Raw genomic sequence first — 26,310 nt, 5'->3', positions numbered from 1 at the left:
TTTAAAATTAAAAAAAAAAGAAAAAAGAAAAAAAAGAGCACAAAACATTTCTATTCATTGTGGAGTTGTTTTTTTTTTTCAAAAAGTTTGAGCTATCCAAAGCATACACTGTCAGCTACATGTTGACACATTATTAGTTTTTATGACTGTCTCCAGTTTTATTAGTCAAAAAGGTACATCCTGCATTTACAGAAAACCAGTGCCTAGAGAATAACATCACATTGAATGAAAAGAAGCCTGCTTATTCTACAGCACTGCAGTGGTGGCAGGACATATCCTACCTCTGTGTCATTAAAAATAATATTCAAACAACTGCCAGCATGCTTGGCTGAATACTTTGTGTAAATGTTGCACAATCAAAGTCTCTGGACTTTGTCAATTATGTGCTCCACAGATTTAAGTACTGAACAACCAACTGTCTCTGCAGTATCAGAAAAGTGCCAGCCCATCACCATTCATGGCACAAATTAGGAGTGGAAAAAGTCAATTGATGAAAGATTAGATGTGATGCATGCAGAACAAAACTACCATAGGTAAAGCAATACAACATTTTTAGGTAAACAGCTAAGTTCAGGTACAAGGCTAAAAGAGGAACAATGCCAGAATGATGGACATGAACTATATTTTAGTCAAAGGAAAATACTGATATTCCTCCAAGGAAAACAAACCATGGAGATCTAGATAAACAGCCAAACACCAATGTGTTTATTAAGTTCATCTTTTACATCACCTTAAGTCCACTATCATAAATTTACTGTTTATTTATTGTATGCTGAGGGGGAAATAATCTCTCCAGTATCAAACTTCAGGGCAAAATAGCTGTAATGTCTGTCTCATCAGTCCAGACACAAATTAGAGAGATTCACTACCTCAGTACATATGGGGAAAAAAACCCAACACTAAAATCTCTGATGCTTTGTCATTTACATCTGTTGTTTTGCAGGGGACTTCTGTTCTATAAACTAAACTCCATTCTCTTAAAACACCATTTTTTAAGTTAATGAATTCAAGAAACTCCCTTGTCCAAGTTTTCACTGCTTAACTGACAGCAAAGCCAATTTATCAAAATAGGAGAAAAAGTAGGTTATATAAACTCCTAAGTAGCATTTAGTGCAAGTGTTTCAAATACAGCTGGTCCTTTTGATACCAGGCTTCTGGCATCTTTATAAACCATTATTAACCATGTGCATTTAGTATTAGTAGAATTTCAACTTCCAAATGAACACCAATAATAGCCATTCTGCATAGAAATCCTGTTTTACAAGAAATACACTTAGGAGCTATGTGAGACCAGACCATAAAAATTATTAACCAGAAACCATGTTCAATGCAGGGTTTTTCTAATGAGCAATTTAAGCTGTATTACAGTTGGCTTCATCCATAAACAACTTACTGTGAAATTGGGGGTTCTATTCTGCTTCAACCTGCAGCAAGAACTTCTGCTAAATGTCAGTAAGTGTTAGATGAATCTGTCAGAAGGAAGGAGCACACCTGATAGAATAGATATTCTCACAGTGAATTGTTGTACATAAGACTCCCTTCTGAATTACTGTACATGGAGGTGTCTTTGGATTTGGGGATCTCTTGAGGGGAGAGAGAGAGAGGAGGAAAGCAGCAGTTTAGGATTGTACACCATTTATGCATCCTTTTTGTTGACAGAGTACAATATTTTAAGCAATTTCAAATACAACATGATACTTTCTAAATTTCTAATGACCTAAAATAGTTCCAATATGATAACTTCTCAGTGAAGAGAGCTGAAAGTAGTCAGCCATGTCAGTCAATTGACTCCTCCACATGAGAAGAGGCTATGAATGTAACTTTTCAGCTGGAAAATATATGACTGAGGCAATGTAGGATAAACGCTCTAAAATTTTAAACAGCCTTGAAAAGGTGATAGGAAATGATTATTCACAATTCAAGAACCAGACAGACCCAAATGATGTTATCAGCCTGCTGTTTAAAAAAAACCCAAGCCACTTCTCCACACAAAGCACGTTCAAGCGGGTAACTCACCTCCAAAGAATGAGATCAAAAGATCTGCCTGCAAGTCTGGAGGAGGCATGTTCACCACAGCGATACCTCCACCATCCAGAGAGCTTTCTACCCAGCAGAGTCACCTGTTTAAGCCAAGAGCAGCCAGTTTCTCCAGGAGAATGTTGCAGGAAACAGTCTCAATGACTTTATTAACATCCAGGTAGACAACATCACAGCCTGTCCCTCATTAACAAAGCTTCATGGAAGGAGGTGAGGTTGGCCAGGCAGGACCTGCCTTTGCTAAGCTCCTTCTGGCTGGGTCCCATCCTCTGTTTGCCCTGTTGTGACTGTTTGCCCTGTCCTGCTGCTGCTTGAATAAACTCCTAGAAGACAGGAGAGAGGTGAAGAAGGCTCTGGCTCAGATTCCCTGTGTGACAGCTCCCATGTGCAGGGGAAACAGAGCAAGCACACCCAGCACCAGCTCTCCACTCAGCACTGAGCGCAGGGAGCGCATCTCCATCAACAGATGGCAGCCCTCATTTGCATCTCGTCAACATTCATGGCCACAATTTTCAATGATTAAACTATCAGAGAGATGCAACAAGCTCTTTAATTGGGAGAGAGGAAGGGGAAAAGAAACGATCACGCTTGGCCTCTGTGTTCTTGTCAGCCTGAACGACAGGCTTACATGATAGCTGTTTAACAGGATCATTGCTTCCAGGATGTGGCTGCTGGAGGCTGGAAGCTGGGGGAAGGATCCAAGAACACCCCCTGAAGACAGAGCAGCCCAGAGACAGAAGAGAGACCCCAGTGCAGCCTGAATCTGGCCATGGGGCAGCCCACTCAGCAGCCACACTCCACAGCCTTCATGCTTCTCCTCACTCTGAAATTTTGCATCTGCTCAGGACAATTCTGATGTACCATTCCTGCCCCAGCTCAATCCGGGTCCCAGCACCAGTTTGGCTGCATAAATCTGCGAGACCCTGCTCAACAGAGCCCAAGAAGCAATCTCCAGCCAGTGCCATGACCATAGCTGACTGCATGTCAGTGCCTGGTCACACCATTCCTCTCCTTTTCTCTCACACCTTTTCCCTGCAGGAGGCATTCAGGTGCTCTGAAGAACTTCAGCATGAAAGACTCACCACACTTAGCAATGAAATTCTGTCTCAAAGTCTCTCTCTAGGTGTGTGCTTCTAATTCTATCCTTAATTCAAATTGCAGGCTTCATTTGAGATTTTCTCCTACTTTTAAACATAAGCTTAAAGCAGAAGCAGAAATGTAATAAGAAAAGTTCTGAAAGCCTTTTAAGTATATCAGTCATGGGGATATATGAGGATGAAAAATCTTAGGTTTCAAGACTGAGAATTTTAAATACTTGTATTTCAAAAGCTCACTAGTATGAATCTCAGGTATTGGCAAAGAACACAAACCAACATATATGGTACACATGTATAGGAAACTACATACAAACAATGAATATGAAAGACATATGATATACATCACCCATTTTATATTTATTATGTATGTGATACAATAGTTGATTCTAAAAATGTTGTAAAACTATTATTCTTACATTTTTCAAACTATCAATGTTGCTCTGATACCACTTCATCACCTTAACAAAGCTCCCTCAGAAATTTGGCTTGGTTACTCCAAAGCCTCCTGGTGGATGCAGAAGGACTAATACAATAGGTATGGTAATTATCTCATACTCAAGAGATTTAACTCCACTGCTTCTAACTGATAAACATTTAATTTTAGAAAAATTTCCTTCATTTCCATTTTGCCTTCTTTTTCTCACTGTAATATCCACATGACACATATTAACAATGCATAAAACAAATAATTGCATAGTAAGTTCTTCAGCCTGTCACCTTAACTCACCTGACACGGTAACAATGCTTAGAAAATTTGCATGATGTTATATTCTAATTGTGTATTTCTGCCTTTTCCTAAATAACACCCATCTTGCATTTTAATAAAGGCAAGTTTAGCTCAATAAGTCTCATGCTATTCATTAACTGAGTGGTAAGAGAGTAAATTGTCTTTTATTTTAATGCAAATAAAACATACAAAAAATAGCACGTGCAAAGAGACCATGTCCATGAGAAGTTTATGCCTGAAAAATAGTTACAGATGAGAAGAAAACTGCAGACCAAGTCCAAGTCTCACGTAGTTCAACTTCTTAAGCAAGAAATATTTGCTTTTACCAGGAAAGCTCCAGAATCCCAGCATATCTATCACTTCTGGAGACTCAGATTTGTGTGCTTGGTCACCAGTACCAGCCCACACTTTCAGATGCTGAAAGCAGCAGAGCCCACTAGACCAGTTTCCCCTCCTGATATTCTAATACTGTCTTTGTCAGGGGAACTAAATGTTTATTGCAAAAGAGGATATAAACTGCCTACCCTCCCTGACATTTATTGAACCAATACTCAACATTAAATTTCCTCTCTGGCATCTTAGAGTAAGATAAATAGGGATTAAAATGGCAGCAGAGCAGCAGAGGAACAGTGGATTTTTATTTATGCATTCATTCTCCCAGAGCTAAGAACAAAGATGTACCAGAAAACAACACACAAAATGCAAAGTTAGCATTGCCATTAAACTATAGGATTTCTAAAAGAAAAGGGATAAATCAGAGTATGTCCTAAAAGCTGAACCTTACTTGATAATCCCTAACACAAGTTGCCCAATACAGAGCTCCCAAGGGAATTTAATCAACAAATGGACTTGAGCATGTGGATTTCTTTTCTCCACAGAAACCAAATGGCCTCAGGAGTTTCTACCTCCTACAAGAGAAATGCACCCTACATTTGTGTCTTCCTATAGTCCCAGACAACATTTCCCTTTTTTCTACCATGCAATAAATAATTTTTTCCCCCTGCTGCATAATGGAGTTATGTTGAACTTAGCTATTTCCAGAAAATTCAAAATGTTATCAAAGACTTGTAAAATGGGATTTAAGAGTAAGAAGAATCAATCAAGATGCTGAGACAATATTCAATTAACAATAACAATACTACGCAATGGGGAAACAGATATAACTACAACATTTGTTGGAACATATCAATATTCTGAGTCATTTACAACAAGAACTAACTGAGCAACTAAAAAGATTTTTCTTCCTAATGAGTACTTGAATTCAAGACATGAATATTTTTAATCTGCCTGCCACACACTGAAAGATTAGCTCTCTGGTTTTGCATCTCTGGAAAACAATGATTTCATAACCATTTTTCATTTATAACTTTGCCAAAAGATACTTCTCTTTCAGCTTCTGACACAAATATGTGATGATAGGTATGTCTCTCCAATCAGCAGGTTGACTGCTAGAAAATATGCAGTTGTAGGAAAAACAATGTGTTTTAAGAGCCACTGTTATCCTAAGAATCTCCAGACTATCATCAAAATCTGTTATCTTACAGATTGTTTCTTATCCTTAAACCTTTAGGAAAAGACAGAGATATGGAAACCCCATCAGGCTGTTCAGGTGATGTTAAAATGCTGCAGTTATCTTCATCCTCAGCCTTCAGCTCCACCGTGCCTGGAGGATGTGGTTCCACACAGGACAACCACAAGTCCACTGCCCACAGGTATGTTCCTGGAGACTACCCACACAAAGAGGATCCTTCCAGTGGAATCTGTGTGTAGGTGGGAATTACACCTACAAAAGGTGTTACACATGTGGGAGGGGATGGTGACACACCTCCAATGATTATTTTCCTTTGGGTTTTCTTGCTTGTTTAGGTCACTGTTCCCTGAACACAAGTACTGCAGTCCCAACTCTACTGACCTGGAAGCACATCAGGCCATGAAAGGAAAATTCTCCTTTCCCCAATCATTTTTAAATCCTGTGAGTGAAGGCCTTCACACTCCCCACTTGGACTTCCTGTCTCAGAGATCCCATTATTGACACAATTCCCCCTTTTTTTTGACTTCCACGTAACTGGTTCTGAACTTACAGTTTTGTCATGTGCAGCCTAACACAGATCTGAAATCAGCACAGTGATTTCACTTAAACATAACTATACTAATTCCACTGCATTCTTACTTCAATCTTCATTACTTTAAAATGTCATTGTCTAATTAAATTTGAATTAAAAGGAAATAAAAGCACAAAATACCTGACTCTGTTTCAAGAAGAATTACCTGCCAGAATATGGTTGACTTCAAGTCAGACTTTCTAAAATAATCAAATATTTGAATTGCTGATACACATTAAACTAATAGGTGCCCCTGCTTACTTCAGCTGGTGGTTGTATAATTTTTTCCTTCAAATAACTTTAAAGAATTGCTGACACACAATAATTCTCATGCTCTGTACTTTTTTATAGATTATGCTCATTTAAAAAGTATTTCATAACATCACAAGCATTATAGAGGTCCTTTTCTATGGATCCTGCCTTCCCCAGTGAAGAGCAGTGGCCAATAATCAACTCAGAGCACTGCTACCGTAAATTCTTTTTGACTGTAAAAAATTCATCCCATACAAAGAAGTTACCAAGTGCTCTTTTTACTGAGCAAAGCTTTTAACTTCTCTACTGGTGAATAATGGAGAAAAATAGAGGGCAAAAGAAACACTGCAGAGATTTTGTTACTATTATTATTGTACTATTGGTCATTTAAAGATAAAATCTAATTTTAAATCTGTGTTCTAAGAGTAGGCCTAAGTGGCCCACATACTAATAGGCATAAAGGGGCTACTCTGCCTGCTGCAGGCTGGCACGGAGCCCCTGCCCTCCCCTGGGACAAGGAAATCAGGGGACAGACAGAAATCAGGGAGCTGCTGTCCCAGGCACAGCAGCCCTGCCACAGCCTCAAAACACAACCAGGTCGCAGCCCAGCTCAGCACCTTGGTAAAACAAATATTTTTCTGTAGTTTCAGTATATTCTGTACCTGAATTGAATCTTGTTAAAGCCAGCAGAAAATCGATTCAGTTGCCATTAATGAGTTTGTATCACATGCTTTGAAACTTATACAGATACAGCCTATCACGACCAAAGCCAGATGATAATGTTTCTCAAGGGAAACTGAATTCTGATGAAAATTAAAGAAATAGCAACATTTGTCTAGATAAAGGAGGCTTGCTCAGATACTGAGACTTTATATATTTTCAGAATGCTGCACTAATCAATAGCAGCTAATTAGTAAAATGAAAAGAGCCAAGTCTACCTAAGGAGAAACAGTTCTTGTGCTACCATTTATTTCAAAAGTCAGCCTGGATAAAAACAACTGCTTTGAGCTTTATAAATATTGAGATGGAATTGAAAAAGCACAGATATTATTTTTATTCCACATATGATAATGAATGAAGCTATCAGAGATGTTTTTGTCTAAATACAAGCAGCTAACCAATGGCATTTGAGCTTATTACTCATAACACAAGCAAATAATTTCTCTTTTCCACAATCCATAATAAACAGAATCCACATTACTTTTCCTTGTAATTATGGTTGTTACTTTTCCAAACTTTTGCATAAATTATTTGCCAAAACACTTCTGTGGGGAAAAAAACCCCACTAAACAGGTACCAGAAACAAAGCCAAACACTATCCCTCAGCTAAAACTAGGTCTCCAAATGAGTCTAAAACACTGGAAGTATTTCTTCAGAATGAAAAGGCAGAGACAAGTCAAGCTATTTTATTTCTGAGCTTGTCAGTATTTTCCACCAGAAAGGGTCTCTAGTCAGAACTAGTCTCATATGAAACAACAACAACAAAAAAAAAACAATAAACCCAAACCAGAAAGCAAAACAAAATTCCCAAAACTACCAGACCCAAAAGCATCAGCCAACCAACCTCAACCAATCCAAACTAAAAAATCCCTACACTTATCAATATGGGATCAACATGAAAATAAGAAGCCTTACACAGTTCTCTTAGTCAGCAACTTAATAGGACTGGGTAATTCTATTTTGAGATCAATTTCATATATTTATAATCTCCATAATGGACTAATAAGAGGAGGCATGAGTGAAAAAGAGGCAACCTATCAAAAATGTGGTGCCTGCGACAGGACCATGACAGCCAGTGCTCAAAGAGAAAAGTGTGAGCAGATAGGGGAATCAGCCACATTTTCTGCAGTCTGTTAAAAATAGCCAGGTAGAACATGCCAGATTTTTAATGCATAATTTCTCATCAGATGCATGTTCCCTTGGCAGTCACTGCAAGTCACCCTCCACTAGATATTTACAACAATGTTGAATTTCTCCAGGACTTTTCTGTTATTAATAATCCTCACTCCCCCAAAGAAACCCTAAACCAAATGAAGGGTTGCAAAATGAAGAGACAGGCAATCACAGCACTGCATTATGCTGCTCAGGCTCCCAATGAAAAGTCCAGGAAATTTACTATCAAAACTGTTTTTTCAGGCTTCCAGTCATTTAAAAGCTTCATATATTACTCTGGAGTTACTTCCAAAATTATTTTTATAATTTCTTTTATTTCCTTACAGCATAACTCTTTCTCTTTGTTTATCTCTTGGTGTATAAATCCAACTTTATTTACATATATATACTGCATCTATTACTGGCTGCCATGCTGCAGGCATTACTATGCTGCACTTTAAAATTCAATCATGGCAATCCATTTAGGTACACAATTGTGTTCTCTATAATTGGAATTAATCTATGGGAAAAGGTATTTCCCAGAGATACACTGTGCTATCGTGCATCAGCCAAACACCAGTAGACATTGCCTTCAAACATAAACAATATTTATGCATTTATTTTTAAACCTTACTATTTCTACGTTATAAATCTTCAGGTGTGAGTCAAATTTTCCTGCATGTAAGACATTTTTTGTAGATTTATAATAGAAACTATGTAAATATTGATCTCTTTAAAGTCTTTCCCAATAAATTCCTTCTACTTTACCCTCCCTGTCATGTACTTGTTCAGCTTTCAACTTATTTCTTCTCTAAGCTATTATGAATTCCTTCAGCAATTAAAATTATGAAAAGGGAAAAGAACAAAACCAAACCATTGGCCACAAGATCCACATACATTTTGACACAGCCCAGGCATGCAGCATCACTTTCCAAAATACTTGCACATAAATGACATTTTTGAAGATACATGGTGGTGGAATTTAAAAGGTATCCTGCCTCTGTGAAGCCAAAATGGCATTTTCCCCACCACTGCTGCAACTGCACCAAATCATTTAACAGTCTGCTAATTTTTAAAATCCCCATCACAGAATGTACTTTCATTAAAATGCAGGAAATTAAAACAGTTTATTGAAGAAAGCTATTGTATACCCCAGTGGGAAGCTGCAGATTTTTCCCATTTGTTTATTCTGCAGAAATTAAAACATTAGTGCTGAAATCACGAAGGTGGCTTGGACACCTAAAAATTCCTTTAGCTACTGAGCTCTAATGTCTCATAAAACTGATGCTCACAAACCTCTGTCACCAAAAAGCTTAGGAGACCTTCTTTGATTACAGAAGATAGAAATTTAGGCCTCTAGAGAAACTTCCAGCTAAACACCACGGTTTACACATTATTAGCCTTATTTTTTATTATGAAAAATGGTTTTAGCTTGTTTCCCAACCATATAGGAACCACAGCAATTTAACACCACCAGCAGCAGATCTGTTCAAAAACAAGATTGCTACTCAACAATCAAAGAGGTTAAACAAGCATAGGTGGCAGAAACGCCCCAGGTAGGATTCTCTCCATCAGGAAATAAACTGACCAGCAAGAAAAGCAGACAAAGGTGACTGAAACAGAAAAAGAACTCTGAAAACAAGCATTAATTATTTCAGCAGTGTCTCCGGTCATCAAAAGCGAAGAAAATATTCTATGTTACTGAATTTATGCTGCAGGAGAGACAGGACACAGAGCAGGATGCAGTTGGTACCTACAGCACATTCCCAATAAATAGAGTATTACTTGAGGAAATGTCACCAGCTTGGCTCACAAGATCTTTTAAATGTCTTGATCCATGTTAATAGCTGATAGCAAACAGTCACTGTCCTCTTTTTAAGCAGTTGGTGATTACAGATGGAACATTTTAAACTGCTGCTTTCAGAAGCTGGGAACAGATGCGGAGCACTGCCAGTGCAGTATTAGTTCTGCTGTCCAAATCTACAAATATTCTCATTTTTATCAACAGGATTCTCATTCTCAAAAGTTATTGGTATCTGACAGAGCATTACGTAACTAAATAAATAAGTCTAAAAGATTTCAACTTCCACAAGTTTAATATAAATTACATTATTCATCAATGTGCTTTAAGACAAATAGTGACATTCAACTGCAAAGAAATCTAAAAAGTACTTCTTTGTTTCACTACTTTGGTAGTTTTAACTTCTGTGGAGCTGTATAAGCATTTTAACAGGAGAAAAATCTTGCAGTTTCAAAATCTTCTGGACAAATATTCTGGTGTGATCGAGGCAAGGGCAATATTTGAAACATTTGTATCTGACAGCCAAATGTTCAAAGCCATCAATTTTGTATTATAACTAAGATTTAGAGTCCCTGATGGTAAAAAGATCAATATGAAATTACAAATTGTCACCACTTGCATGTGTGCACATCCCCCTCCATGGAAACCACTGATCTGACAACAGGAGCACAGCTCTTTCAAAACCATTTCCCATTAAACACAAGGCACAATTAGTTCGGTGCAGCACTCAGGAAAGGAAATAATATTTTTAGACATACTCTTTTCTACCTGAATGCATGTACCAAATTACATGTTATAATTAGTCCCTCCCTAATTGGTGAGGTAATTCACAGTGTTATGCAGTGACATTTGAGAAACACTATCTACAACATAGTGGTTTGGTAGGTTTTCCTGGGACAAGCCCCCAAAAAGTAAACAAAACAAGTGGTGTACAACATAATTAATCACTTTGCTACTGTGAGACCAAAATCACCTCAGACAAAAGTAGTGAAGAACATAAAGAATGAAAATTACTGCAAAGTATTAAGGTGAGATCTGAGCACACAAAAGTTGGTACAGTGGTAGCAAGAGCTCCCAGTCATTCCCATGAAGCACAGACATGGCAGTTTCAGAAAAGACCAAATCACAATTCAGTTACCAAAACACTGTTTTGTCTTTCCAGCATTGAAAATTATCAGCATTGAGGTTCTCTGGAAACCTTTGACTGAACTTCCTGGTCTTCTTGGGAATTTTTGTTTGTACAAATTACTGATCTTTTACAGTAAACTTCAAGTCCTCATTTAAATTCTATTAGCTAACAAAAAGTGAAAATTTTCCAAAGCATGTCTGGGAGAAGAAAAACCACCTTGACCTAACAGACTATTCCTGGCTACATCCTCTTGGGAAGTTTCAACAAAGACATGCTAACGTGTCAAAGTGAGCTCTCCTCAAAACCTCTCCAGGTTTTGAAAAGCATTCCTAAATATTAGATTCAATCCTGCTTCACTCCACAACCAGGCTGCACTCACATGCAATTTCCATGATCTTAAGAAGAAAATTTCCCAGCCTCATGGGAGATTTCCATTGCCACGTAGAAATGCAAATCCAGACTTCAGCCCTGATTTAATTTCTAATCCAATAAATAAAATATATCTGATGCTGAGAACACCTGCTTTTCCAAGATGAAGTTGTACATCTCAGAGTAACATATGGGAAATTTATCCACCATCCATTCAGTTTTGATTCAACCAGCACCTCCACCAGTTGAAATCCCACTGACTTTTAATTGAGAAGCACTTTCAGGTTGGAAGTTTACTAAGTTATCTGAGCATCAGCAGAATAAAATTATCTTGGGCTTTAGTACTATTTCTGGATTTGTAGTATCAGAACTTGACCCCATATCTCAATCAGATAAAACCAAGTGCAGCAAATGAAAGTTCTGCACAAGAAAAGTCCATAGGGATCAAAAGAAAATATAAGTAGAGCAAATACTCAAATGAGTCTGTTTTTAGTAATTTTTAACTTAAGGCAAAATTCCATGGCTTTTGTACTAAAATAGCACAAGCACAAAAATGTTCAAAATTAGGTTTTCATTAAAGACTAAAGCACAACTTACCAGAGCACCTTTCAGGACACTTATTTTAAAGGCTTTTAAACAAAATTATGATTATCTTACACATCCAGTTTGCCTCAAATGCCTTAACAGGATTTATATCACAAACCTTAGATTAAGGAAACTTTGCAACTTCTACAACAGCTTCCTAAAATTTTTGTGCAAATTTAGCAACAAGCCTGTCAAATTCCTGCCGATGGCAATGACTTTTGATCACTGCTCCAGTGACTCTGGAGAGCTGAAAATGGGAGTTTCTGAGCAATCTCAATTTCTTCTTTTTCTGGAAAAACCCAACCAAACAAAAGCCAACACCTAACATCACAGAATTTGAATAATTTTTAAAACTCATTAAGAAAAAAACTTTTTTGTCAATAACTGGGTACTTATTTTTTCCTTAACTTGGTTCTTATTTTTTCCTGCAGATGAAACAAATATAGAAAATTCTGCTGGCCAAAGTATGTTAGGGAATATCAACATGCTAAGGGTGTAACTTGGAATTGCAAGGGAAATACTACAAAAAACTGCAGTTCATTAAGACTGAGTCATTGCAACTATCAAAAATGAACAAGTTTTTTCATACTTGGACATAAAAGCAGAGTTCAAGAACGAGAACTGCAGCAGGCAGTTTAATGGTACTGTAAAAAGTAAAAACCAAGCAAACAAAAAACCCCCAATAAACCAGGCAGCCTATCAATGCCAGGACTGTTTCCAGGATACTTTCATTAATACACCACCACATGCTGCAAACGGAGTAGGATACCATGGCCCGAACTATTTCTTTCCAGCCAACTATTGGGGGAGAGCAGGAAAAGCAAGTCAGATACGCAGTGTCTAAGTGGGTCAATTTCCAGATAGTGCTGATACCACGTGAAATCAGAGCTGTATATATACCACAGATGTGATTCATCTCACTATCCCAAAATCATTGAATTTCAAGATTGAAAAGCTCTATTTTCCCATTTCAGCTAGTGCTCTGCACAAGTTTCACTCCACAGACCATTTTCTAGTGTTTTGTCAATTCCAGTTATAAAAGTCTCACGTGAATCGGTTTATAATATTTCCCTAAGATGACTCCTTCACAACCTAATATATCTCTGCCATACAGTTAAATTTCTCCCTTGCTTGCTTTTTTTCCTATGGGAATAGTTCTCTGACCTGATCATAGATCTGCATGTGCTTACATTTAAAAATTACATTAAGATGCTGGCAGAAAAAACCTTCATATATGCAACAAAATGAGATAATGTGGCCAAGCTGGCTGGGAAAGGGAATAAAAAAGATTGCATTATTAAAGAGCAATTCACCAACACAATAAAGTTCAAGTATATAAAGAGAAAAAAGCTGCTCTACTTAGTCTTGAACAGAGAAATCCATTTTTTACATCTAACAACAGTAATGAATTTACTTAATTCCAACAGTACAAGCAAATTCATATAGAACATCAGAAAAAATGATTTAACTTCTGCTCTAGTTTGCTTTGTAAAAGGGAGACAATGCTTCCTGAACCAGAGAGATTGCTATCTGCTTAGATTCAGTAGCTATCAATGAGGATAAAAATTATACAAAGAAATAATATATCTGCATTTCTTTGAGGAATTGCATAGAATATTCTTATTCACAATTATTTATAAATGCATACAAAATACAAGACTGCAACTTTGCAATTCTGTTCCACACTTATGCACAGATAAATAGTATTCACACAAAACCATGCCATTAGCTATTTGAGTAATCATTTATTCATTTTTATTAAAAAATTGGTCTAGCTTTTAATTTTAATTATTCTCTTGCATTTTAGCAGGATGCTAAATAATTTGATTACAGCAAAGAGAGTGTTGCCATTCAATCAGTATTGAAAGTTGAGCAGCAGATGTGAACGAAGAAAAGATGACATTAGAGGAAGCCATAACAGTAAAATCTTCATTTCAGACTTTCATAAACACATTGCAGGGAGGGAATCTTTACAACACTCAAATTGCATTTGCTCATGTGCTTAGATTCAACAGGCTGTTTAATTAACATTTTTAATATATTTTTAGATATGGATAATCATAAACAAGTTATTGTAAAAAAAGTCTACAAGCTTCTCTTTGGGTGTTTAGAACTTCATTTTCTGTTTCTGGAAAAACAGCACAAATATTTGTCTGAAAACAAATTAACCACAAATGTTCGGAGTGAATATTGGAGCTATGAGTAATTCTCTGTGTGTTTGACCAGCCACTCTTCAGATAACATAACATTAACTGAGATTTCAAAGCCAAATCTTCAGAACAAGTGATTGACTGCAGCTATTTATTCTCAGCATCAGCTTCGCTTTGTGGAACACACAGGAACATTTTCTACTGGAGCAGAAACATGCAAAAAGCCTTTAACAGCTAAATAATTTCCTGGGTGCAGATAAAGAGGCTGATCTGGAGAGAGCTCTGCAGAACAGCTCAGTGCCCCCCCTGGCACACACAGACCTGGGCACGTGGAAGTTGCAAAATTTAAATTAACATGCAGATAAGTTAATGTACAAACATACAGGACCAAGTGGAATGGAAGGTTCATATCCAGGGAGCTGAGCACAGATCATAAAAACACAAGCCTGGAATCACTTATGCTGCATTATTGTGATTAATGATTTTGGCCCTTTGCTACAGTATTGCAGCAGCCCTGAGAAAGATGCAATTACCTCCTTTGAAGAATGGAGTTGAAAAGACTTGCTCCTAAATGGCAGTGCACACAGTCTAGTGCTTAATTAAGACTCTTAGTGAGCGTTTTCATTACCTTTCTAAACACCATCCTTAGTCCTGCTAATTTTCCAATGTTTCCATTGTTACAGAGTAAATTACAATTAATAAATTGAGTAACACACATTAATTAAAGATGGTTGTCATGTAAAGCCTTTTAACCACCTCAAACCAACCCTCTGAATCTTCAAACACCCAAAACTTAAAACCATTATGAAAATTAGATAGGAAAGACTGTGGAGTTTTTTTAATTCTCCCTTTGACAGTCATTACATTTTTTTCCACCATTCCAGGCAGGACCATCATAATATATTTTTCAGCCTAATAGTCTTAACTCTTTATTTTACACCCCTGTCTCTCACTCTTCAAAGCCTTTCCCTATGAACTTTCCTTCTATCTACCAAGCACAAAGCTGCAGAAAGTCTCAGGCCAAAAAACTAAATTGTACTTCAAATTCAACAGTCTGCAGTTTATGTAAGCAAAGACAAATAATTCCACAAGCCCAGCCTAGTAAGGAAAAGAGATGTCTCCTAAACGAGCATAAAATCATCTCACATATAAAATATTTACTTATTCAATAACCACTGGTGATCTATACAGACAGTCCCATTAACCATCAAGCTTGTTGTAGCTTTGCTCTGTGCACCAAGCATTTCTATAAGTAGTATGTTAAATACTATATATTTTTACCAATCAGACCCATAAGGGGGAAGGTTGGGTCAATTGTTATTTGTGAACAGCATCACTACACTCAACCACTGCCTCAGGGCCTTTCAAGACAGCACAGGGGTGGATGAAGGCACCACAGCAAAGCGTGTCTAGGAAAGCACTCAGGCTCAGCGTGGGAGGAGGAGAGGAAAGCACTCAAAGCTGACAACATCACAGACTCTCTCCTCCCTGTCTTTGTTTCAGAACTATCTCCACAGGACACCAGCCTTTTTATGTTCTCTGAGTGGTGTTAAATACTCATGATGAGCACCTGAATTTGTATTATTAACAAGTTAAACGTTCATTACCTTGGTTTTTTTGTAAGTATACATACAAATGTTTAAAGCGGTAATATGCAAATGGCTACATTAAAGACAAAAGCATTTAGTAACCATTTTAAAGGAAAACTCCCAACCCCACCTCTAAACCCTTCTAATTTTACTGAACTCCTCAAAGTTAATCAAAGCATTAAGCTAACTTTTGGAAAGTAATTTTCATCAGAAAAAAAGGCCTGGTCTTAAAACTTATGGCATTGGAGTCCCCAGACAGAATTTATGCTAATAAATATATATTTTTTCTCCATTACTTAGGTTGTTTATAGGTAAATTTTTGCATACAAGTGTGCAGAAAATCCATTCTGTCACAATCACCAAAGCATGTAAAATTTTGGTTTTACTTCAGATGAAATGAGAATGGAGAAGAGAAGACACATTTTCTAGCATTCTTGACGGAATGATTGATCATTAATTTGATGGTAATGGGGGGAAAAAAATCCCCCAAATAACCCAAACCCACCAATTCCCAAAGATTATAGAACAATGAGCCAGTCAGGTTGAAAGCCATCAGTGAGAGGGAGCACATGCCTAACTGCCCAGTCCAGCTGACATCAGTTTCATTACACTGCACGAGTGTGATGGAGCGGACACGGCTTTGGGGAATTTGGTGGCACATCTGTCTCTTCCCTCTGACACTGCTCAAGTTGCATGTCCAATCTGATGAGAGCTCATCAAGAGCTCAAAGAGAGAGGCAGCTACTCCAGCTACCCCAAAGAAATACACATGGAGGTTGACAACTGGAAGCCAATCCATCCCAAGAACATTCCAGTGATTAAGCTGATTTGATTTACTCTCGTTCAGTCAAGCTTGTCCAATATCCTAGAAACTTTCTCCAAACATTACCTAACTAGGAGGGACTATTCAAAGTGTGTATGTAGGACTTGAGTTCTGATTAATGAAATTCAATCAAAACAAGGTAATTTCATTTCCTTAGTTCCAATTCTTCTACTTCTGGAGAAGTAATGTAGATTTTTCTTCGAGAATGTTTTCAACTGGCAACATTTTATGATTGACAGAGTACTTTGAAAAGATAGTTAAAAAACCTTTTAAAACCATGAAATTGTGCAATCCTTTAAATAAAATTTAAGTTTTATTTACTCTAGAAAGTATTAACTCACATAGGAGTTATTTTAACATTCCATTGTGCTGAGTTATACAAGTGTTAAACTAGTCATTACTCACTAAAAAATATTTTCCATGAGAAGATGCTACTGATATGAAATGTTCCAACTTTAATACTGAGTTAAAAGTTATTAAGTTCCCTTGCCCACACTTTATCATATGTTAGACTATCTACCTAAAAAGGAAGAGATTCTTTTTGTATTCTACTTCATTATAATACTTTAAGTCAATACACTTGATCAAAATTAATGTCAAGTTTCACAATCTGATTTTAGAAAAGTATAGTACTTTGAAATAAAATGGTAGAAGAGTGGATGGCAAAGAGCAATTTTGATTTGATTATCGATTGCTGCAGCTAATAATAATACATCAAAATTACTGATTTAACCTCTTCCCAGTGGTTTAATAATCAAAACAATGTCTTGAAATTCCTCTCAACTGGCTGCAGATATGCTGTCAGTGGAGCACTCAGATCAGGTTGATATCTGTTCTTAGCTTCAGCTTTAATGCACAGAACCACCACTGGCCAAGACTGAGCCCACCAGCAATGGTGGTGGCACCACTGGTGTAACTCATTTAGGAAGGGAAGAAAAACTGCACAATTGCAGCTGGAGACAGAGTTGGGAATATGTGAGATAACAACAACTGAGACACCATTCTTGGTGGAGAAGGAACATGAGGAGCAATCCATAAAACACTAAGAAATATCTGAAAAAATACTTGTGGAGAAAAAAGATGTACAGGTGGGGCCATATCTACAGATTGCATTGAATGATGCAATGAGTGGTGTTTTAAAGAGGGCACAAGCTGGTTGCCTGGGACTTGGGTATGTGGGCACTGGGCACCAGACAGGCATAGCACCCACAGTGGAATCCCACTGCCCTGAGGAATGAGCCTTCCCTGACAAAGCCAGCACTGGACTGGTCCTGCTCTCTGGGCACTGTTGCCTAATCCAGTTTCCCAAGAAGGATGAACTTACACTGCAAAGCAGCCAGCAGTGCCTGGGGGAGCAGGGGCACTCTCTAATGTTAAACTGCCCACAGCTCTGGCCAGTGACTGCTCAGGAGGGACAGGCATTCGAGGAAACAATTAAAATAAGGAACCTTGCATTAGGGCAAATTGACAGAATCAATTTTTTATAGTAGATGAAAACCATGGGGAAGTTTCTGTGATGTATTTTAATACTGAGAGCCCTGCCTTGCAAACAGGGAATCTGGGGTGTGACCCTGCTGCACGGTGCATGGCAGAGTTGGGAGATCCAGGCTAATGCAGGTGGAAACACAATCTCAGTAACATGAGAATAATTCCACTTGAAGGGTGCAATTGCAGCATTCCTTGCAGGGACCATCTGCAGTGCTTTCCACTCCACAGTAAGAGTAGGACCACAGCTTGCTCCCAGGTCAAGGTGGAGAGACTATATTATGTGTTCAAAATGACTCAAATACACTAAAGAAATAAATTTCCCAGCAATGTAGGTGTGTCAGTATCAAAGAGCAGGCCCAGTCTGCACTGGGATTTAATCTGTAAAAAAAAATTAGAAATTATAATGTCCACATGATCCAAACCAACATCCACTCACTCTCCCAGAAATTTCACAGCCTGTGCCGTTCAAAGGCCTTGCTCACTTTCTGGGAAGTGGGTATTCCCATTAGAAACACACTCATCCAGCAGAGCTCAAAAAGGTAACACAAGACAATATTGCCCCATAGCCTTAATTAATCTAATCTTTCCTATAGGTACTGGAATTCTTCTACCAATAGAAACTGTCAAATTCTATGAGATTTTACCTGTTACCACCATAACTCTTTTTAGTTACACTAGGCTATGTCTGCTGAGGTCTTTTGAGAACCAGATTTAAACAGTAGGTCAGATATCACAGAGTCTCAATTTTTACTGCAAAATAATACATTGAATTTTTTTTTTTTTTATAGCTTGAATTCATGGGAAAAATACAGCCCCTTAGTTTATCCACAGTAATTGCCATTACACAGGGCAATAAACACGGATTCCCTCTGCAGCCATGGCACTGATTCTGCACCCATCCTCACTGCAGTCATACAATTAAAAGGAAATCTCATGTTTTTTGAACATTACATGTTGTTGATTTATCTGACCAATGTCTCCCTGACAGGGCCCTGAGGAGCTAATGAGCCGCAGAGAACACCTTAGCTTGGGCTGTTCTCAAATTTCATCAGGTGAGATAAAGCACAGGAAGAGAACATGTGTCCTGAGCCTTCCAAAGTCCTGATAAGGCATTAATAAACTTTATCAAATTCTGATTATGGCTGTCTCATTATGGATATTGTTACACCTTCTACAGATAGCACCACTGGTAAATTAAATGCCAGAACTGCAATGTTTGAATCTGCTCACCTGAGTGAGCAATGATAAGTAACAAAAGGCAACAGACAAAATCTCCTTATTTTTCCAGTGTTCACTGGACCAAAGCAAATTTGTAGATGTTTAAGTTCTCTATTTGTTTGTAACAAGTACATGTCACTTTTTAGGAGGCAAAAGTGCACAAAACACAGCATTTTATTATCTAAATTCTTCAAGCACTTCACCTGAAAGCCCAAGTGCCACCTCTAATCATAAAACAGCATACACTAAGCAAATTCTTTTGCCAAAATCTCTTACATTCTTTATTATTACATCGTATTAGGAAACTGCTGATTCAACAGCAGCTATTTTGCTGCAGAATGGATAAATTCTTAAGTAGGCACAGATGTGTCATGCAGAAGATATTAGCAAAATACTTTACTATTATGATATAGTTGCAAAGATAGAAGGAAATGCATTCTTATTAAGTAGTTTTACTCATTCTAGGGAACACGAGCTGTGTCAAACATTAAGATACCTGCCAATCTCATAAGCAGGCTAAGCCATGTGATTGTTTCCAGCATTTTATTCTGCTGGTAATTTGGCTGTGTGACCCTGGGAAGTCAGCCTCTGTTCTCTGCACTGCTGTAATGACACTGAGAGACAGAGATGGGAACTGTTAAATGACTCCAGATCTACAGATTAAAAAGTTCTATATAGAAAAAAAAAAGGTATTTTTAGCTCTTTCTGCACATGAGTGGAATGCTGGTTGACAGCAGTGTGGCAGAGCCAACTGATGAGTGAGAAGTGGCATTGCAGTGACTGACAGAGGTATGTGGGACATGCCAAAACTATGAGAAAAGTTTACACAGATATCATGCAAAACAAATGCAGTGGCCTGTAAAGCAGCAAGGAAGAAAACAATAATAAATAAACTTAAGCAAACTTAGCTAGGTTCCCCTTAAACAAAAGCCCTAAGGCTGCAGCAAAATGGGCTGGAGAGGAAATGTAAGAAAGAAAATATTATATTTCCAACATCATGTAACAGCTAAGAGAAGTAGAGCCTAGACCTTATGGATCTAGAACAAGAGCCTACCAGATTGGATTTCTCCTTTGCCCAAAAGCTCATTAGCTTTCACAAAGCCATTAAAAGGACACAAAGTCAAAAGCCATGTACACATATATAAAACAGATTTTTGCTTTAAGTAGTAAAAAGTGTCTCATGAGCCACCATGAACAAAGGTAAAAAAAGCAACATTTTATTATACCCGATCTCTAAAAAAAACCCAAAAAATAAAACAAAGCAAAAAACCAAAACCAAAAACAACAAACAAAAAACCCTCAAAACCCTCCCTGGGTGCTTTTGTTTACTTCCCCAGCCATTTAGACATTTTCTAGTGAGAAGGTCCTTAGGTATGTCCAGTTACTGCTGCCCCAATTTTAGCACCTCCAACACTTACTGGTAATACTTAGGTTTAATTAAAGCATGAAGCTTAATGAATGTTTAGGGGAATGTAATACTTAAATAGTGTCATTCAAGGACAACTTTGTTTTCCAAGGTAGCAATCAGTCTTACTCCAATCAAAATAAAATCAATAAAGTGGAACTTAGCAAATCAGACACGGCATTAATAATTGCAACAGTAGTCATCCTGTGTTAAAAATGAAAAAGAGTTAGCAGTGGTCAACTATGTGAGTGCATCTGAGTAAAACTTTTTATGCCACCCCTAAATAGAAAATCGCTGCTTGTTCCGCTTCTGGAACACAAGGAGCACATTTATTTATCCTTTGTTCCAAAGAGCAGGAAGACACCAACTCCCCACACTTTTATCCCCCATCCCTTTTTTATGAAGCACTGATTTTTAATTGCTTTTATTACTGTAGGAATACTGGGAGAATTACTCCATGCACCCTAAACTTCATACCATTAGCTTTCTATTCAACACACTTTCCTCCTCAACTTTATTCACGATGTTCTAGTTAAATCTCTGACATTTCTTGCAGAAGCTTTTTTTATTAAGGACTTAGAAGAATCGTAAAAATCTATTCTGGGCAGAAACTCAGCATATAAAGGCTCAGTGAGGGAATACTCACAGCATTTAAAGTGAATTTAGTATTGGTAAAGGCACTGTAAATGAAAGAACCCACAATACCTTCAGTAATTTTATAGTTCAAATGATAACAACAATTCAAAATGTCTCCTCTAGCTTTTCCTTTTCCCCTCTCCTCCTTCCCTGTTTCCTTCCACAATGATGATGCACAGCCCCTTCCCATTGGGAAGGCAATCCAGGATGATGGGCAGCTCATCACTCAGGCTTTCTGCAGAACCTGTCGCTGAGGAAGGACCCTTCCTTCTCCATTCCAACCCACTCAGCCACAGGAGCAGAGGGAGGAGCAGCAGCTCCCCTGTGTGAAGTCTCTCAGGGGCTGCATCCACTGCTCTGATTTCACAGGGGAAAGCCTTCTGCTGCAAGAACCAAAGTAACTGTAACTAAAAAGGGTTCTCAAAGGCTCTTTCTTATGTCCTGTAATCACATTAATTACTGCTTATATGCTTTAGCTCCTCTCTACATCCTGTCACAAGCCTTTCACAATTGTTTCATCTTTAAAAAAAAAAAAAACTGAAAACATAAAAACATTAAAAAACCCACACCCTGACAGTAATACTGTGCAAGAAGTCAGACATTCCTGTGCCAAGAATCACATGTAGCCCATTAGAATATATCCGTTTTAAAAAACAAAAAAAAAAAAAAAAGAGAAACTCTACAGGTAGAAAGATGACACTCAGAAAGTGTTTGGTATGTACACAACCAGGTATACAATTCCCAGGACTAGGAAATTCCAACAAAATTGTAAGACTACATGGAAAATGTATTGGATTATAATGATTAGATTAATTTGACTGTTTTTTCAGAAGTCAAAGTCATGACATTGTAATTTCTCAAGCAAATGGTCCTCAGCACCTTGTACCAGGTCTGACTGCATGAAACAAACTGAAAAAATTGCTTAAAATGTAGTTTGAAAACCATGGTTTGGACTGAAGGATATGTTTTGTTGAATGTATTATTTTTTAAAGTTCCCTTACACAAAGTATGTTATAAAATTTCATTTTATATAAACTAAAACAATTATGAAAGATCAAACCTTTTCTTTTTCCACTTATTCAGCTCCAGTTAATGGCCTCTTATAGTAATTATATAAACTTAATATATCTAGACACACAGCACCCCGAAGTGTGAGGAATAAGTGATTTTAAAAGTCTTAGAGTGTGACTATTATTAATTGATCACTTAAAAAGGATTATTAGTGGTTCCTTTCTAAAGAGTCCAGTTCTGCTTCATGGGGAAAAATCTCTATTTTAACAAAGACTATTAAATAAACTAAGAATATTGTTATTTTAATGGATAAATAAAAAGTGAAGAAATACAAAAATTTTGGCTGCCATAATTTAGTGCATTATTTTAATCTATAATACCCATTGCAATGCATGAAAAATGGTGACTTTGAAGAATTAAGGATTTTCGTTGTTTTGCATCCCAACTTTATTATCCTCTCTTAGCCCTAAAAGGAGATAACCAGGATCAGTCAACAGATTATACATAAACAGAAGTAAACAACAAATGGGTATAAATCAGATTATTGGGATGCAAATCAAGGGAGTGACTCATAGCATAAACCTTGGAAATGAAAAACTATTTTATGCCTTTATTTCCCTTATATTTTACAGAATATTCTATAAAGAAAAGTTTTGATCTATCTCTGTCAGCAAAATTACTGTAGGGAGAGCAGGTCACATCCAGCATCACTCATTCTTCATTATAATACTAAAACACTTCATTCCTTTTTGCTACAACCCATCAGACCCAGGAAGGGAACTGCTGACAGCACCAGGAATGATTACTCTGGATTATTAAATGCTCACCAACATCTTCACACAACCCCAAACTTGTGTGGGTGTGTTCAGAGCCCAGCCCCTCACCTGCTGTTGGGCAATTCCTCCTGTTTGCTGCCAGCAGCTGGCGAGCAGCTCCTCCCTGTGAGCCTCTGGTGTGCTGCAGCACAGCCTCTGGCGTGTCCCCATGAGAGCCAGGAGCTCTACTCCCTCTGCTCTTTGGCTGTTGCTACTGCACCTGACTACCAAACAGCTGCCTCCAGATGTTTGTATTGGGGTCAATGTATTGCACAGGAAAATGGTAGAACCTGGGACAGAAAACTCCTCAATTCTGCCATAAAAAGTTGTCAAAGTAGAAAAGTTGACAACAAAAATGAAGGAAATTAAAAACCCAAAAGCCAGAGAAGGCCAAGAAGATGATGCTTTATATAGATGCATCTCTGTTTCCTTGCAAGCTCCTTTTTGCAGCCTGCAAACCCCAGCACAGGCAGTGGCTACTGCAGCAACCCTCTAACCCAGCCTGCGTCCCCCCTGTGCACTCTGCAGCTCCCCTCACCAGTCATGCCAACCCTTTGAAGCCCTCAGCAGCCTACAAAAACAGTTGGTAACATATTGAGTCCTGACTTTGTGTCCAGAAATCAGAAGGGCAAATAGATACCATCATCACACATCTCAGCTCCTGGAAAAGGTGTCCTCAATGATAGTGGGGGATATTCTGACTCCCTGCGCCAGAGAGATTCTCAAATTATCATTGTAAGCTACAAAAAGCACCCTCGGAGGCCTCACAGTTTACAGCTGACACCAACAAACCTTTTCCTTGCCTGCCATGACAGACAGCCTCCAGCCCATGACAAACAGCAATGCTGGCAGCGTGGACTGAGGAACACATTTATCCCAAAAGGTCCAAAAATGTATCACAGAGAGCTCTCAGGTCCCCAGGAGACAAATGAGATTCCATTACCATCAGGAAGGGAGAGGGATCACTGCTCAGCACCATCTTTAGAGGATGTATTTGTACACAGAAAGGTGCCATGCTCAAGACAGCCAAAACCAAGGTTTTCCTTAGGAGCACTAAGCACAGGCAGCTCCTGACACCTGAAACAGGTGGGCGCACTGGGTGCATCTCCCAGGCCAGAACAGACTGCTGGGCCTGTCCCCCACAAGGGAAAACTGCCCAGGAGAGCAGCAGATGCCTACAGGAGAAAGGATGGATGCTGTCAAAAGGATAGAGAGCATCACCTGATGTGGGATTGCCATTGACTTTCTCTCATTTTTCTCCTGAAGGGTCCAACCCACAGCAGATGCAATTAGTACAATATCGTTATGCATTTCATGTTTGAGTACATGCACTTTTAAACTTTTGAAGTTCTTAATTTTTCTTAAAAAAAAAAAAAAAAAAAGCAAACAATACCTTCTGATCAGCTGCTACAGACAATATAATGAAGTGCCCAGATTTGCGCTGCTGAATACTTGTGGAGATAATTTTTTTTGTCAGAGCTCAAGAAAGAAAAGTATAATCAGTTTAATCACAGGCTAATAGTGGAACTGGAGAAGGAAATACAAATGATGGGGAAAGCCACTACTAGAAGGAAAATAATAATCATAAATTAATGAATTGGCAGTATTTTGGACTCACAGCTATCTTCTACACACTTGTTAACATTTTTCCAAAGATATAATTTTGCATTTACAAAATATCTGTTAATAGAAGCAGTCTTTTCATTAAAGAGGATTCCTCCCTCACCCTAAGGATATTATGTGAGATTTTTTGAAATAGAAGGAATACTTAGAGTATGTTCCACAATTGTCCAGAAAACTTCCAAGTCTTTATTTTAACCTGTTTCTCTGCCACTAAAAACCTGTGTGAGGCTGACGATATTGGGGTTTTTTATAATACATATATAGATACATTTGTGCTTCTAAGCACATTAGAAGCACAAATGCATCTATATATGTATTATTGTGTACTATGTATTAATGTGCTTCTAAGGGAGTGGAAAAGACTTCCAAATGCACAGAACTTTCCATTGCCCATGAAGCTCATCAGTGGCCAGCAAAGAGCCAGAAAAGGGCAATCAGTATTGAACACTCCCAAGGTTTAACACACAGGGGAAAACCACTTCTATGTTGCCCCCACAATGATGGGATGTCAGGTGTTTAGACTGAAAGCAGTGCTCTGAAACCAACCAAGCATTTGATGGGGTTTAGCACCTACAGTGCTGAGCTCACAGATCTCACACACACAGCAGTGACAGGGAGAGCTGGCACAGACCCCTGCAAGCTGAATGCTGACAGTGCTGCTCTGCTGGACCACTTCCCTGCATTATACATTTTCTCATATCTTCACATAAATAGTGAATTTTAAAGTTCAGCTCTGTTTTAAATCAGGCTGTTAAACAGGTTTGGTCACCAGTTCTTATGCAATATTATTGTGATGCAGCACAACAAAGCAGAGTTGTAGATGAGCTTTACTTTTGCAGAGAACACAAGAAAATCACTGAGAATTGAATTTTCTCACTATCTTTGAAGTCCAGATTATAGAATAATTTTTGCTGTCTCAGGCACAGGTAGCAAGTTTATAAATACATCAGAAAGAGGATAAAAAGGAGGGTCAGTATGACTCAGTGAGTGAATTACAAGCTCACTGCAAAGGCCAGTTGTACGGTTCGGTGCACAAGGTGCTCAGTAATTAGGTAGCAAGTGTCTGAAGCCAAACAGAAAGAGGAAAAAAGTGCAGCTACCTCACCCAGCAATGTTTTTTTTCAGAGACACTGTTTAACACTGACCTTCGGGGCCAGTCTCTGCTGTGCTGCCCTGTGACAGGTGTGCACAATTTACAAAAAAGCACAAGAGCAAGGGATCTTCTGGGGACGAGGACAAGTGAACCATGAGCAGCCAAATGCTCAAGGGGAGCCCTGCAGGACAGAGGAATTATTGGAAAATATGGAGGGAGGCATGAAATAAGATAACAGGGGAAACACAACAAAGAAACAGGAAGCCACATGCTGTATCACAGACCAGATCTGTCACACATCAGAGATCCCACACCACTGTCCCCTGCAACACCTCCCTGCCCTTTTTCTGACAGGGATGCCCCCCTCAACATCCTGTAGAGAGAATGTTCAGACTGTTATGTGATCTCAATTTCTCAATCTCCCTTTAATCACTGGTTCTGCACTGATGCTTCTCTTCCCACTGCTATCAGCCAACCCTCTCTCATATT

The 26,310-nt window shown here is 38.2% G+C and overlaps 1 protein-coding gene across 6 annotated transcripts in view; it reads right to left on the bottom strand.

Moving 5' to 3' along the window:
• Positions 1 to 26,310, bottom strand: part of GRID1 (glutamate ionotropic receptor delta type subunit 1) — a 489,017-nt gene that overhangs the window by 160,093 nt on the left and 302,614 nt on the right. The window lies entirely within an intron of this gene.

Source organism: Melospiza melodia, chromosome 9 (genome assembly GCF_035770615.1).
Source record: "Melospiza melodia melodia isolate bMelMel2 chromosome 9, bMelMel2.pri, whole genome shotgun sequence".
In the NCBI taxonomy this organism is placed as follows: domain Eukaryota; kingdom Metazoa; phylum Chordata; class Aves; order Passeriformes; family Passerellidae; genus Melospiza; species Melospiza melodia.
The sequence above is the reverse complement of the archived record's forward strand: the minus strand, read 5'-3'. Positions and strand labels throughout refer to the sequence as shown.